The sequence below is a fragment of the Leptonotus elevatus genome, chromosome 12 (assembly GCF_054856555.1).
Source record: "Leptonotus elevatus isolate MCC_2025b chromosome 12, RoL_Lele_1.0, whole genome shotgun sequence".
NCBI lineage: Eukaryota > Metazoa > Chordata > Actinopteri > Syngnathiformes > Syngnathidae > Leptonotus > Leptonotus elevatus.
This window is the reverse complement of record NC_141250.1, coordinates 8,023,682-8,038,508: the sequence shown is the minus strand read 5'-3', so window position 1 is coordinate 8,038,508 and position 14,827 is coordinate 8,023,682. Positions and strand designations below refer to the sequence as shown.

The window sequence follows — 14,827 nt, the reverse complement described above, 5'->3', positions numbered from 1 at the left end:
AAGCTAGCAGCTTGGAGGGGTAAAAAGAGCCCATGGTAGTTACCTCACTCGGGAAATCTGTATTGGTTGGCGACAAATGGGTAAGTTACTGTTTATAGGCATAATACATTTTCCCTATTTATTTTTATTATATTTCATTTCATATTAGAACTTTGAACCAAAGTAGTTTATTTTAAAGTTTGTGAACTGAACTAGTTCATGCAGAAAATTATCTTTCCCAACAGGTTACTTACAGGCCAATAATTGGGTGCGACTTTTGCCATGCCCGCGTCCCTGTGCCCATTTTAGATACACTCAAAAAATCTGGACAACTGAGAAGGTGAAAAACAACGCACTCGACAATTCAGTACTAATTGTGCTCATCATTTAAACAAAGAAACAAAATGACTTCACTGGTTCTTTATAACGGACCAATTTCGTTCTCTTGAAACACCCCGGTGATGTCCTGACCGAGGCCGTTCGCTCTCTGCGGGAAGGCGTGCGGACCAACCGGGGGTTGGACTCGTCGGACCCCCCTCCATCTACGGCGGGGGCCCCCTGTGTAATTCGACGCATGCTGTTAAAGCTTAGACTATATTGTCTTCCCTCTGTGTGTGTGTGTGCATGTGTGTGTGTGTGTGCTTATGAAGCCTCCACCCACCGGTCCAGCCTACATTTGAGCGGATCATGTGATGCGGGGTTAAGTCATTTGCAAGTACAACACAACTCTGTGCAGCGCTCCCCATTCATTTCCTGAGAGCTGCCTGCCTGCGCGCAGCAGCTGAGAGGCAGAAGGGGAGGGAGCTGCGCGTACACTCACACATTCACGCACACGCATGCACACGCACTCGCACACGCTCTCACGCGCGTCCATACTCACAGATAGCAGCGCAGACGAGGAGAGGGAGAGGAGACCGTGGAAAGGAAAACAGTCTCCACGGCTCTGCAGCTTCTGACAAGGTCTGTGTGCACTTTCATTTATTTTATTTCCTCTCTCAGCTGCCGCGGTTGTTGTTATTGTTGTGTGCTGCATTTGTCTTACGCGCGTGCATGGCTTCAGCTGTCATTGCCCAAGGAGAGATGACAGCTCACCTAATGTGTCACCGCGACACCTCATGTTTGTCATGTGAACTTTAAATTCAACCTTTTTTTGCGAGGCAACTTTTAAAGCGGCCACAAACTTGGGTTGAAGCGCAGTGGAAAAGTTTGCCCCCTCTCAGAAAGAGTTGTGTGCCCAGTGTGTGTGTTTTTTTGCGTGTGTGTGTGTGTGTGTTGTTTGCCTACCCGAGCCTTCTGTGTGGCAGCTTAGAGACGGCGGCTGTTAGCAACGGGTTAAACATTAGGGCGGCTCGGGTAGCGGGAGGAAGGACACGGGGAGGTGGCGATTCAGGGCGGGGGTGGGGGGGGGGTGGCAGAGTGTTGCAGGGCTGGGTGTCTTGGATGTCATCGACAGTGTAGGGTAATAGTCATTGGTATTGATGGGGAGCTGTCAGGGTGGCCGGGAGAGGGAGAGAGAGACACCACCACCAGGCCAAAAGGGGGGGGGCCTTTGGCTGTTATTTTCAATTATAGTGGGTGGGGGAGGAGGAGGAGGGTGGGTGGAAGGTGGTCAGAGCTGACAGCAAAGGCATTTGTAAACGTAGCGAGGGCAGGCAGGAGGGAGCGAGGGGGGTGGGTTGGTGGCCTCTGTTCTCGGGTTTGATGTGGAAACTGAGCGCTGACCTCTGTGACTTTACCCCGACGTTTGCAATGAGAGGCCCTTGCCTTGACTGTAACTGCGTGACAGCTGTGTGTGTGTGTGTGCATGCGCGCGAATAAAATGTGTGTGGATGAGACCCCCTGCAGATCACTTCATGTTCAACGAGTGAAATTATTAGTGTCTAAATGAACTCTCACTTAAATACATTTCCATATTAGGGATGGGAGGGATCAACTCTTGGAAGCCTCTTACGGCCACATTTGGTACACCTGTGCAACCGCCAAGTGATGGAGCAAAAAAACACACAAAAGAGCCTTAAAAAAATCTTGGAATGGTCAATTTTGAGAGGTTTAACACATTTCTTGCTGCATTAGTCATAATAAAGTAAATATTTATATGAAAAATAGTTTGAGACCATAAAAAAATCAGTAGCCTACAGCAGTAACTGAGACTTATTCTTAAACTGCTATGTACAATAATTACCTCTTTCCTAACTTGGAAGCCTTGCAAGTCTGTATCGTAGTAACACTCCTGTAAAATCAAAGGTGAGGTACTGTCTGTGTGTAAGGGTCTTCCACAATTCCTTGACAACGGTTTGACGTTTAACACCCAAGGTTGAAAGCAATTCTCCGACAAAATGTTTTATTTCTTATATCAAACTGGTGCTGACATCATCTAATGTTCTGATTGCATGATCAGGTTTCACAAGGTTCTAAAGAGGCAAAGACGCTCTGTTATGGCTCTGATATGCCAATTTTGTGGGATCTTTGTATGAAAAAGTCGACAGTTTTCATGTGAATAAAGGAATTTACCTGCGGGAAAAAAAAACAATCTAACCTTTGATAACAAGTGACAACATGTACATGTTGCCACTGCGCTCAGCGTATCTTCCTTTATTTCTTCTTCTTCTTCTTCTTCTTCTTCTTCTTCTTCATCATTTCCCCTTTCCTAACAGTCATTTGGAAGTTTCTGTTTAAATATGTGGCACAAAAAAACAGAAAGAACAAGCAAAATGTTCTCAGGTCTTGCAAAAATTTACGGTGGTTTTAACTCATTCACTGCCATTGACGGCTGTAGACGTCCAAAATTAATTTTAACTATTAGTTTCACATTTTTTCCCACTTTTGGTAACTAGAGTATGAAAACCTAGAATTTTTTTTTATTGTACATTTAGAACAGATACAAAATTTGCGATACATTTTGAGTTAACTAGTGAAGTCATTTAATTAATTACAATTAAAAAAAATAATCGCTTGATGCCCCTAATTAAAAAAGAAGAAGAAAAGATTATAAAAAATTAGGGGCGTTAGATGATACATTTTTTAAAAATTGTAATTAATTGATTAATTACACATTTTATATGTGTTATAAATGCACAGTAAAAATTTTTTCCAGGATTTCATACTTTTTGTTAACAAAAGTGGAAACAAATGTCAAACTCATATAGTTCAAATAATTTGTTTACGTCTATAGCCGTCAATGGCAGTGAATGAGTTAAAGTCTGATAAGTTGTGCGACTTTGGAAGCATAGGTGTGGTAGCCACCAAATTTTGGTCGAATTCCGATCTGTATGACTTAATGGTGTTTCTACTTTGGAGGCTCCACTGTCGTCTGCAGAATGGTGTAAAACTGCACTGTATCATACTGACAGGTGTTTCTAATATTTTGGTAATCTTAGCCAGCTCTCAGAATGATGCAGTGAAGTTTTGCGCAAAGTAGTCTACAACATCAACTATATAAATTCTGACTTTATCATTCAAAAGTGAACTTTATTATACTTTAAAATAAACTTTAGGATTAAGTTCTTGGGTAGGAGCTCATCCTGTGAACTTGTCCACCCACATGTACCTAATGAAGTGTCTGATACCTATTTGTGGCCAAGTGTTTTGCATTTAGCTAAAATGGTGATTCGGTTTTCTGTAGTAGTGACATGGGGGCTACTTCCTCGCTAAAAGAGCATTCAAATTCTCAGAAAAGCAGTGACGACGGGGACCCACTAATAGTCAGATGTAACTGTGGCTGGACTTGTCAAGGTGACTTCTGGGGTTGGTGAAAGATTCCGGTTTTGTAACTCTGTGGGTAATAGGTGATGTCTGGTCGGTGCTGGATTTCACTTTCCTTTGATCCTTCCTCGGGTCTCCTAACAACCTCACGACTCTAGCTGGATTCTGAAGTATTCGGTTTAGGTGAACGGTATGAGATTTTTAATAGGTTTTAGGTGAATTAATCAGTACACACTCACACGCACGCACACATGCACACACACACCCGCATACGCACATACAAAAAAGAAAAAGGGAAAAAAAAGAAAATAAAAAAAGAGAGAAAGAAATGATGATGACATATCAAATCGGTAAGATTACCGAATGAACAATACTGAGCTCTCAAAAAAAAGAAAAAAAAGTGAAGGTGACTTCAAGAATACTGTAAAGCGATGGTCCATTCACTGATGACATGCTTTGAAGTGTTTTTGGATATGTTGAAGAAGCGTCAAACTTCAACCATAATTATTTAGTTCAGCCCAATTTCTCTGGCAAGCTGTAGTGGTTGTAGCGGGTTCTATTGCCGCACATCGTAAACCGTGATGTGATACAGTTCCAGTCGTAATCCCCTCCCTGTGACCGCCTCTACGGTGGCTCCTATTGTGGTTCGACCCCCACCCCTTTCACTGTATACAGGCTTACGATTACGATCAGCTCAGGTGGTGGTGCTGATGGCGGCGGTGGTGGTGGGGGACTCAATTAAAAAGGCAATCACCAATGGATAGACTCTATCTGTCTATCAACACTTGGCCGCCCAGGACATTTAATCAGCCACCGCTAAGAGGCATCTCCTTGTCTGTCACACAAATTGGTTGCCTGCTGACAGACAGAGTCCGTCAGGAAGTTCTGTCCGCTCGTTCAAAATGCTCAGCATTACCCCTAATCAGCTGGGTTAACTGCTGCTGTATTGACAAACCGCTGGATGATTGTCCTGCTTGGGGGTCTATGGAGTGTATAGACATTGATTAGCAGAAAGACCGCATCTCTCAGTATCAATGGAGAGTGATGTAGACATGTGGACATGAGCTTTACATGGGTAATTCTGACGTGCATGTACAGTGGGACGCCACTAAAAGTGTTGCCTTCATATAGTATAACCTCTTAAACTGCTATACAACTCCTGCACTTTGGGATTCGACCAAAATATTCAGGAAAAGTCATTAAAACATTTTCAGTACTGTATCCCTATTTATTTTAAAATAAAAATAGCGTAAGCGATACCAATTTATTTCTGTCTTCTTGTTACCACAGATTTCTAAAATACCGGTACTTAAAAATCTTTTTGTTCCTAAGACTTGATGCCTTTGTTGAAAAATGTATTGATTTATTAAATGACTACCAGTATGGCTCCAGAAACAAGCGATCATCAGCTTTGGCAGTGATGCAATTTTTTTTTAAATATAGCTACAGCAGATAAAAAGGCAACATGCTGTGGGTGTATTTATTGACTTTTGTAAAGCATTTGATCCCATTGATCACTCATTACGCCTGCAGAAATGTGAACAGTATGGCAGGAGGAGGTGTAACACTTAAATGATTAAACAGTTATTTAAATAATAGCTTTCAAAATGTAACCATAAATAATACTGAATTATTTATAATTTATTGAAATTTCAAGTACAAGTACATTAAAATTTGTTGAAACGACTAATAAAAAACAGTAGAAAGGGAATTCATTGTGTTAAAAATGGTTTGATTGTAATGAGTTATCATTAAAAGATAAAAAACAAAAAAACTAAATTTATGGTGTTTGGTGATACAGATATGCAGCTCAACTGCGATATCAAATTTAATTTAAATAGTATGGACATTAAACGAGTTACTGAAACAAACTGATCAAAAACTGTGTGGAAGCAACAGATGGAATGCACTCAACGTAAATTAGCTAATTCAGTGGCTGTTCTTTATAAAGTAAAGGATTTCCTAAATAAGAAAGCTCTTCAAATATTGTAATATTCTCTAGTCGCCTCACATGATGTCATATTGTGCTGAGGTTTAGGGAAATATATATATAAAACAAATATAGAGTCACCCAATTATTAAATTAAAGAAAAAAGTCATTTGAATAATTAATAAGGTTGGCTACAGAGAATCAACTAACTATACTATAGTTTGAGGGGTTTATTTATGTTTTAAACATGCAAAGTGAAGACCAACAAAAAATACAGATGTGTTTCACTTTTGGGTGGAAAATTGTGGAATGGACGTGTGGAATTATACGTTGAGTATTTCTCTATTGGAGTTTAAGAAAAATTAAACTGTAAAATAATTAGTGCCATTGATAAAATGTAAGACATTTAGGAATTATGTAAGTGTAGTATTTATTTATTTTTGTTCTGCTATGATATAATTCAGGGGCCAGTATAGGATACACAGCCTGGTGCTTCCACCGGTTCATTTTTTCGGTTATTAATTGATTTGTTCAAAAGGATGTTTTCTTTTCTGTGTTATGTATCATTCATCATCATCACTTAACAAACTTTTTCTGGCTCTAAAATTGTTGTACACGTCAGGTTCACAAAATGTCGTAATTTTCTGTGCTTTTTCATTGACTTTATTGCAACATGTATAACAAAACAAAGAACAACCTTACCAAGGGGTGTCAAAAGAAAAACGCCGTGAGAATAGAATAAGAATAGTAACACAAAAAGTAAAACAAGCAGACTTTTAAAAGGAGACTTTAATATTACCTTTTGTATCGTGACTTAGCAAAGTTAGTATAAAATGTTAGCATCGGTTCACTCTTAGAAAAGATATGTTTAATCTCAATGAGTTTTGTCATTTAACGCTGGTTATTAATACAGTTAGTTGACAACATTTTGACCTTCAAACTGATCATTTGTATTTCCATATGTTCCCAATGTGGCAAGGTTGTTTCGCAATCAGAAGAAATGAAAATTTGATCAGTGCCTTGTATCGGCTTGTGCTTGACCAATGTTCCGCCATTAGTTAACAGATGTGGGTGAAACATCTAAACAAATAAACCTAGAGTCCATCAATAAGGCCAACTTAGGCTTCAGGTTTCCCCAAATGTGGTGTTCTGATACTTCGGGTTACTGGAATTTAATCAAATTGATGTGGAAGTGACTAAGAAACTGTACAGCGAAAATGTGGACTTTTTCTATTATGTTGACTTCGGCAAATTAAAATTTCCAAATTCCTGATCCAAAGTCAGTTTCTGTCCTTGGTGTACAATCTACAGTAATGCAGGCTAATCATTGGGCGTTGTATCTTTACACAACAGCATTTGACAAACTACTTTGAGGTTACAACCCCCCCCTCCAAAGCCGTTTTACAATTTTACAGCAAGATACATTAAGGCACTTTTATTTTCTTAGACTGTACCGATCCAGCTCCTCTGTGCTGTTATTTCACCCTGTCAGATGGTGACAAACTATTCCCTCCTCCCTCTTTGTGTTTTCTCTTGTGGATTCAACCTTCGACCCCAGTGTCCAGCCCGTGTTTGTTGACCAAAATCGAGTTAAGGGTGCGCACGGAGCGATCACAGCATGTGACTTTTGTGGCTCGAGCACGGAAAGTGTTGTGCAACAGCCCTGCGAAGCTGCGGCTGATAGTCTAAACACTGATCTGTCCCTCAACTAAAAAAAAACAAAACTTGCATTGTAACAAAGGAGGTTACAGCTTGTCAATGGCAACTTCTTGTTTTGCAGTGTTTCATAGAAACATGTTATCACCACCCTGACCTTTATACACACCCAAGGAAGATTCTGATTGTGCCTTAATCGCTGCTCATTGAGCCAACATCTTTTTGTTGACGTTTTAGCACCAAAAAAACCTTGTCTCTGTTGTCACACCCTTACGGGAAGGGACTGGCTTAGGAACGCTTTGCTCCCGTCATCTGATTTAAGGTTGCTTTCACGTTTCCATGGCGAGGGTGGAAAAGCATGCCAATGTAGGGCCTGACTATCTGTGGCCATGATTCCCGGTGTCTGGCCAAATATGGGCTGCTAACAAGACTACAATGATCTTGTGCTTTTAACCATTAATGTGCAGATTTAACTTGATCTGAGAGTAGGGCCGACGTAGAGATGCTGCCGGTTTGGCACTCTGAGTCAACTCTTAAGGAGGGGGAATTATGTCAACAACATGTGGAATCGATTTAGGTAGCGCTGGCATTCCAGAATGTCTTTGGCGTCAACACAAACGACTTCCCGCCACGGACTGTAACTCCCCGGGTGCGAACGACTTCCACCAGGTATCAACTCAGCACATCATGCTCTCAAAGGGTTAAAAATAAATAAATAACAAAGCGGTTGATGATCACCAGATGACTAATTGAGGTAAACACAGCGAGGCTTTTGATGAGTGGACTTGAAGAGATGGAGCGGGTCAGAAAAGGGAAAAAAACTGCACATTTGTTGTTACTAGGTGTCCAAGTCATTAATAGAAATGGAAAATATTAGCACCTGCCACAGGTTCGCCTTATTGCCGTGAAATCTGGCACACGCCCATCCTGAAATGCTCAGGTAGCTATTTGTGAAGGTGATGTTTTTGGTCATTTTCAGGGCTCGTACCTGAACACATTTTGAGAGAATCCTGAGCCAACATCTTTTTGTTGACGTTTTAGCACAAAAATCCTGCCACCAAATTTTAATTTGGAGATGTTTTAATGGCAGAAGTTGTGAGTTTGATTATCATCCATAAAACACAAAATAAGATCATTCTGCTCCACAAGCGCCGGTCTTGGCCTGACTGTATAAAGAAAGCCCCTTGCTGAGATCCATGTATCATATTACACGTCAAACTTCTCCTCTTAGGGGAATTATTACATATTTTTCATATTCCAACAGTGTATATTAGACACATAGATTATATATTCGCTGTCATCGCATGTGAGGGTTGTGTCTAGGGCTGGGTATTGCCAACAACCTCACGATACAGGGGTCATCATACGATACTTATCACGATACACATGGTTCTCCATACATGGCCTTCAAGGCCACATGAATTTACATACGTTTTTATGAAAGCAGTCATATTTTTATTATGCTGGATGACATAAATATTTTCTTCTTCTAATGTTAACAACGCTTCTAGTTTACCACCAGCGCCCTACCTGGTCGAAATGCGTGTGCACTGCCTAGCAAGGAGCAGCTTTCACAGACTTAATGAATAAATGCGCAAAATCGATTCCGATGCTTCCGTATCGATATGTGTATTGTTAAGAGGCCTGCCATGATGTACTGTATTCTCGTATCGATTTTTTTTTTAGTATACCCTTCGGTGTGAAAATCTGGCTTCGCCATTGCCTGTCAAAGAAATTATTTCAGCGGTTTCTTTTCAATTTGCACAGTGTTTGGTTTTGTCAGATAGTGGACCATATATTGATGCCTGAAGGGATTATCAGTGGAGAATAAGGCAGATGCTACAATATCATTTGATGATCTTCCTGTAAGGCTCCCTCAAGACGATCTACATTCACCTGACTGAACATTACTGGTAGAAACCAATGGCGTAATTCTTGACCAGAAACTGCTTGATGTACAGTATGCCGCAATCAGCGCCGGTATAGCATGTGAGCTCATCTAAAACTAACATGTGCTTCCACGCCAGTTGTTGACAGTCATTCCCGGAAACGAGTCAGCGCATCGATGCCTCGACATGGGCTGTGATTGCAACCGTGTAGTAAAACATCGAGGCCGGTCTTTAGAGAGCATGTGAGCGCACGTGTGCTGTGATGCACTCAGTGCGCAAGCTATTGTGGAAATTGTTTGTACATACTGCATATCCTTTGGTGGGAGGGTGGCCGGGTGGGGGTGAGGGAAGGGGCACTTGCTAGCACACATTAAGACATACTGTACATGACATGTTAGAGCACCAGCACATTCACACACATCCACCACACAGCCTGGGGGGATAAAAGGCTACTGAGAGAAACCCCCATTAGGGCAGGAGTGAAGCGGCATTCCTTATAGAGGAAGGGAGGTATGTGGCTGGTGGGTGGGACGCATGCAGGTTATTGTGAGCATGCTGGTACTCCCAAATGCACCTCCCTGTAAGGGCACAAGATAAGAAATGTTTCATTTTGACTTGGAGCTTAAAAACAACGATAACGTACCTTAGCAATCGCTCATTGGGCTTTTACTGTCATCAGTGGTCTCTCTTTGCGCCGAGGGTGTAACTTTATGGAGTATTTTAAAATAGCATATTATTAGAGAGTTATATCACCATAAACATAATCCTAGCTTTTAGAAGCTGTTTCTTCATGTTGTAAAGTAGTGTGTGGTCTGATGCCGAAGTTTGTACCGAGTGCTGGTGGCCAGCGGACATTTTAAAACACTTTCTGATTGTTTGTTTACAGCTTGACAATTTAACAAGTATGAGAACACTGAGAATAACATTATGTTCCAGCCATACATTTTCTTAACCGCTTATTCCTCACAAGGGTCGCTGGAGCTGGCTTTGGGCAGTAGGCGGAGACAAACAACCAGTCACACACAATCATACCTATGGACAATTTAGAGTGGTCAATTAACCTGCCCCGCATTTCTTTGGAACGTGGGAGGAAACCGGAGTACCCGGAGAAAACCCATGCAGGCACGGGGAGAACATGGAAAGTCCACCCAGGAAGGCCGAAGCCTGGACTCGATCTCACATCCTCTGTACTGGGAGGCGGACATGCTAACCAGTCAGCCACCGTGCTGCCTAACATTATGTTAATAAGTAAAAATGTGTCATTAAGTGGACAGATTCATTTGAGTAACACATCAAGTTAAATGGCTGATTTTGAATCAATACTACTCGGTTCTTGTCTCGCCATATGGCTTCAAAACAAAGTATGTGTTTGAAGGATAATTCTGGAAACCAAAATTAGGTACATGGATATCGATAGCAAGTTTAATACATTTTTAACTTAGGCTAACTGTTAGCTTATCTGTTTACTACGTTGTGGTTGTAAACTTTTTGCCTTAGTTTTTTTGTGGTGACTGATTTGGTAGACGCGTTATACATATAATCACTCACAATCACAACCTGTTGCTTCTCTTTTTGTTTGCAGCCACAGCACAAGCTTCAGGTCACTCTCTCATTGGTTGTTTGTTCCGTTTCCCGTCACCTCAGAGTCCATAGCTCAGTCGAACTTGTTGTTCACCACACACAAACATTTGTCATCAAACAAGTCAGTTGTTGGCACATCATGGACCAAAAATCCCTCTTAATCACTTAGGATAATCTTTTAGAGACATCCGACAATTAGGTGTATGTTGACTTTGATCGGAAAGAAAGAAAAATGCTAAAAATCAACCCGATAATCATTATGTGTTTCCTGGTTATTGGAGATACTTGGCCAAAACATGTTATTATAAAATGTGTTTTTACTAGTTGCTATGCCAGGCAAGGCATAGCAATTTACATGTAGGAGAATATAATTTTAATACGCTGCTGCTTTGTCTTCTTGAGATGATAATAAGTCGGACTGTTTACCTTGCTGGAGCTAGCTGGCCACGTTCTCTGCGGGTACAGCACCTCTGCACGTAAAACAATGGCAGAGAATGCTTGTCAGTATTTAGAGAGGTTGTGACCATTTGTCCGCAACCTTGCCCAGCTAACATGCAAACATAAGAACCTTAGTGTTTATTGACTCTATGTTTTTTGTTTTTTTGGGGTTTATGGACGGGTGGGGGCTCAATCATTCCTGCGGAGTATTTAACTTCTTTCTCATGGTTACATCAAAACTGATTGTCAATTGAAAACAAAAGTGTGTGGAGCGCTGTCACAAATCGCTTTGACTTGTGAGCCTCGAGTAACGCCACCTCACGTTAGAGCTGTCACGGTCGCGGCTTGTTTAGTCGCTGTTCCTCTGCAGCATTTTGGAGGCGCATGATGCAAGAGGATGTCACACTCTTCTTCTCTGGAGCAGGAGCAATGTGAGTGTGAATTGGAGCACACTGTGGGTGGCTGTAGGTGGCAGCTTGCGCGCTGAATGGGCTTCTATTCTTCTGCTTTCATGAGCGAGACGCTCACGTGGATTTATGTGCGAGAGTGTCTCGAAAACCAAAGATAGGTGGGTGTAGGCAAAGTTCACAAACAAGGTGTGTTTGCTTAAGTTGGTGTTCCTGCACGGTAGCCAGATTTGAGCCGCCACTCATTTGATCAAGTTGAGCAATGTGTAGTTTAGATATACAATGACGGGGCCTATCCTTACTGTTTTTGTTCACGTCTCTATATATAGTGTAACACAGTATGGCATTCTGTTTTATTTCTCTTCACTGCTGGTGTCTGTACTATACAAGGCTCTAAATAAGTGGTTTTGCGTTGCAGTTTGTGAAGCAAAATTTGCATATTGTGCGTCAACATATCACAATGAATAGCACAACTAAGGATCAAAGATTTTGCTGGGCTCACGTCACCTATCACGGGTAGTCAGAGGCAATGTTCCCTCTAATTTTTCATGTATCTGGGCATACACACAAGCTCCCTGAGCAAACTGAGGACTACTGTGAGCAACATCAGATATGCACGCTTTATTTTTAAATAAGTAATTTGGTCCACTTAAAAAAAAGACAAAAATCTGAAAAATGGGATGTGTAAATGTTATACAGTATGTGAGAGTCCAGCTTTGGCCATGGGAAGAGTCCTGCTTTGGCCTGGCTGAGGGTCCTGTTCTGGAAGATATGAGACATATACACCTTTCAGACATAACATTTTGCTCACATTAAAACATTCACATTTTGCACAATGACTTGTGCTGTAGCTTGTGATGCAGTGCAAATTCCTGTAACACTTTGTCTGTAAAATATCTAATTACACAGTTTTTCTTGGCATTTCTACTACCCATAAATGATCTAATAATAACAACATTTAATGATTAATATCCATAAAGACAAAATCTTAATAACCTTCACTAGAATATGCACAAATCTTGACTTAAATTTTACCTTATTTTTCACGTCTGTCCTTCTCACTTCTCCAATGGTTGTACACTTTGTCCAGGTTGATGACAGCATTGATGCATTCCTTTTGATTGCAAGTAAAATATTGTCAATGAGAACTTTAACTTGTTCAGGGTCCGATTTTGTTTTGTTTGACAGCTCGTTCCTTTTCTCTCGGTCTTTTGCGCTCTCCCGCAATAATGTACCAATCCCCTGTCCCATCTTGAGTCTTCGTACAGTTTCGACAGCTTTTAAATGACTTTTATACTGAACGTGACGCTTGAGATAGTCCAGCTTCCATTCAATCCACATTTTTCCCTCTGAAAACTCACTTGCTACTTTGGCATCGCTGCATGTTTTGCAGAGTAGACCTTTCTCACTTGAAAAAGAAAAAATCTCACCCAATTTCACCGCTTTTTCTTCAATTTGCACATACTCCGACAACCATTCCATCTTAAAAGAACTGCATTTCTTTTTTACTGTGGCTTGGTGAGTGGATGTGTCGCTGCCTGTTCGTTTCGCCATGATGCGGGGTTTGTATTAGCATCTATTAACCTGCTAGCTAACCTGCACGGCGCATATAGGCAGGGCCCAGACGCAAGCACCGTCAATGCCATGATTGGCTATTTGGCTTCGTACCGTAAGTGAACCGTATCGTATCATTGGCTGGACACCTGTCACTCACTGAGTGAGAAACAAAAAAACAATATTATTGGGCGAATTAATTAGATTAGATTAAGTCTAATATTAGATATTAATTAATACGTTATGTTGATGTTGTTTATGCGCTGGATAGATTTTCTTGTGCGCTGAGAATGTGCGGGCAGTGCGCGATTGCGCACGCGCGCAGCTTAGAGGGAACATTGGTCAGAGGTCGAGGGAAGTTTTGTGCTACTTATGCCACATTAGCTAGTTAGCTAGCAATGAGCTTCAGCTGGCTATCAGTGCGCCTAAACGGTGCGGAGTCGCTCTTAAGTCAGTAATCATCGCCTGTGGTGGTGAATAAGAGTGAATAAGATACGTTTCTGACAATCAAGTGTCATTCACATGGAGGGATGATGAGAAAAAATGGAGAAGCCTTGTTAATTGCTAAGCTAACCTACTGTAATATTGCCACGGCTAGCACGTTTATTACCAGAATTAAGTGCTAGTGTGATAGAATCCACTTTTCACAGACGTCTGGCGGGAACCTCATTAAAGTGGAAAACATCCAATTTAGCAAGCAAATTAACTCATTTACTCCCCAAAACGTATAAATACGTTCTATTTTTAATGTTTTAAGTGTCCCAAAGACACATTTATACGTTTTTTATGCTAGAGCAGTGGTTCTCAACCGCGGTCATTGAGTACCCCGATCCAGAATGTTTTCCATGTCTCTTACAAGCAACACAGGTGTTTCAAACAATCAGTTAATCACCAAGCTCTGCATGAAGCCTGATAACGATCCTCAGCTGTGTTGGCTGAGGAGACATGGAAAACAGGCCGGGTATGGGTACTCGAGGACCAGGGCTGAGAACCAGTGTGCTAGAGCAGTGGTCCTCAACCCTGGTCCTCGGGGACCGGTATCCAACCTGTTTTCCATGTCTCCACAGGTGATTCATATCATCAGCTAATTAGCAAGCTCTGGAGAAGCCTGATAACGATTCCCACCTGTGTTGGCTGTAGGAGACATGGAAAACAGGCTGGATACCGGTCCCCGAGGACCAGGGTTGAGGACCGCTGTGCTAGAGCATACAGTAGGCTTTGATGCAGGGTTAGGGTTAACTGCAGAGAACGGTTGAAAAAAAAAAAATGGTAGTTGCACAAACGGCCGGCAGGTGGCAGCAGAGCAAAATAGATCAACCAGGGCCATGTTGAAAAAAAGGCTAATTTACCCACAGTTCTGAACATATTTGTGGAAAAATTATGAAACTTAGCTATATTCTAATGCTAATAGCTGCAAAACGGAAACAGATAAAATAGCTAGTTTTTTTTCCTGTTGAAAGAAGAGAGTAATCCTTCTTTTGGTAGGTTCCATGTGTTTATAGCAATAGAACACAGTATTCTGTGGCTCTTGCAAAATCATTCAAAATCCAGTAAAACAGCCAGGAGTGAAGGGAATTGCTTCAGTGAAAATGGCTGGGAGTCAATGAGTTACTAAGTGTGTGGACTAGTGTACGTCAGCGAGGAGGAGTGGTGTATTAGGTTGAAAGTGGTATAAATTAATTATAATATCA

The 14,827-nt window shown here is 41.3% G+C and overlaps 1 protein-coding gene across 2 annotated transcripts in view; it reads left to right on the top strand.

Moving 5' to 3' along the window:
- The first annotated feature begins 720 nt into the window (after positions 1 to 720).
- Positions 721 to 14,827, top strand: part of klf12b (Kruppel like factor 12b) — a 63,291-nt gene continuing 49,184 nt past the window's right edge. For both annotated transcript variants that reach the window (XM_086091110.1, XM_086091109.1), the window contains exon 1: positions 721 to 939. The gene's annotated coding sequence lies outside the window, so the exon portion shown is untranslated. The remainder of the gene's footprint in view (positions 940 to 14,827) is intronic.